At 38.9% G+C, this 1,737-nt stretch overlaps 1 long non-coding RNA gene across 1 annotated transcript; it reads left to right on the forward strand.

Annotated features, from left to right (window-relative positions):
- Nucleotides 1-910: 910 nt before the first annotated feature.
- On the forward strand, nucleotides 911-1,500 carry LOC143140178 (uncharacterized). Its single transcript, XR_012990563.1, has 3 exons — nucleotides 911-961; nucleotides 1,175-1,260; nucleotides 1,445-1,500. It is a non-coding gene; the product is annotated as an uncharacterized LOC143140178 (long non-coding RNA).
- Nucleotides 1,501-1,737: the final 237 nt, after the last annotated feature.

Genomic DNA, 1,737 nt, shown 5'->3' on the forward strand with positions numbered 1-1,737 from the left:
CAATAGGATGATTTACCATGGCAGTCATGTTCCCCTGACTAGCCAAAAGCCATATCAAAATACTAGTCAGTGTCTGGGCAGTCACGTTCCCCTGACTTGCCCACATTAAAGTAACTACTCTTGACAATCACGTTCTATTTACTTGTCAGAGCTGCATAAGCGCTGAATTATATTCTATGTGTATTGTTTCAGAGATTCCTTCTAATACTATTTTGACTCTTAACAGGGCTCTTGCACAAAGGATAGCACCAGGACCTTGGCAGGAACAGACAGGGCTGGACATTGAGGTGATAACAGTTAAGAATTAGTGCATATGTAATTAGGAAACAACATAATTACTAAAATTATTCATTGCGCATGTTCTTCCTTGTAACAGGGCCTCCCACAGCAACATTTTGGTGTTGACTGTGGAATTTTCATGATCATGGTGAGTTGCTAAGCTTGCATTTAGTAACACACCATGCCCATTAGGCACACTAACAGTGTAACAGAGAACACTGTTTTTAAGCTTAATGCAAGCACATTTACACCTGAAACATGGAGCCATTAATATTTCTTTGTATTGACAGTATGCTTGGTACATCGCCCTGGAGACACCATTTGATTTCTCCATAGTAAGTGCTATCTAACAAATGTGGTAAATTTAATTTCATTGAATCATTATATTGTGCCTTTTCCATGCATTGTAACTTTTTCTTCTTTAGCATGACATGCCCTACCTGAGGAGGTGGTGGTGCACAGTGTTAATGGAGAATCTGGAGATCGAGGGGTATAATTTGTGAATAATCATGTATTAATAACTATTCAATCGAAATGAGAAATGCAAGGACAAAACATGTATTTGTTCAATTACAGACATGGAAGAAGATTCGCACATTTCACAGAGGAGGGCAGAAAGATGGCAGACGGTAGTGTGGCACCTGTTTTCCGTGTGCCACGAAAAAGGAAGCTGGACACTATGGTACTATGATATGGAATTGTGCAGAGATAGTAGCATAAAACTGCTATGACAAACAGTACACATTACACATTTTTTTTTTTGTTGGTCATTTTAGGATGCTAATGGGCAGATAATAGTTGGTAAGTGTCTTGCCTCAATTCGACAGTTTAAGTAATGTTAACTGCAGCATTCTCAGTTTTTTTACCTTACATCTTTTCATTACTGTGATAACAGGGCCACCAGCAGCAACATCAGCAGCTCCTACAGCCCCAACAGCAGCTCCAACAGTCCAGTGTGACAGCTGTGTCTCCATTGAACAGGTGTTTATTTCTTCACTAACCATACAATCTGGATGACAATAACCCAAACAAAGTTGTTGTCTATTCTATTTTTTTTCATTGTAAAAAAAAGTTGTGTTGTGTCTAAAAAGTTGTAAGTTGTGTCTCAACTCAAGTGTCAATGTGAACTCGGGTCTCTTATGAACAATGTTTGTCTCAATCTTAGAGAGAAGAGAGTTTCAGTGAATTAGAGGACTTCAATGAAGAATGTGAGGACACAAGTTGTGAGGAAGTAAGGGGTTATATATTGCACATCAAACATTAATCAGGACCCCCACCCACCCGCCACCACACATCCAGTCACTCTCTTAGACACACACATTAGATCTATGATGTTTGAACCACCCAATCTGGGTGACAATGACCCTAACAATGTTGTTTTCTATTTAATTTGTATTCTATGTTGTATCTCAACTAACCTCAAGTATGAATGTGAACTCACTTTGGGACTCTTATGAA

This window comes from Alosa pseudoharengus, unplaced genomic scaffold (genome assembly GCF_046254945.1).
Source record: "Alosa pseudoharengus isolate Yale_2024_CS ecotype anadromous, Long Island Sound unplaced genomic scaffold, YU_APseudo_1.1 YU_APseudo_1.1_scf_23, whole genome shotgun sequence".
Taxonomy (NCBI): Eukaryota; Metazoa; Chordata; class Actinopteri; order Clupeiformes; family Clupeidae; genus Alosa; species Alosa pseudoharengus.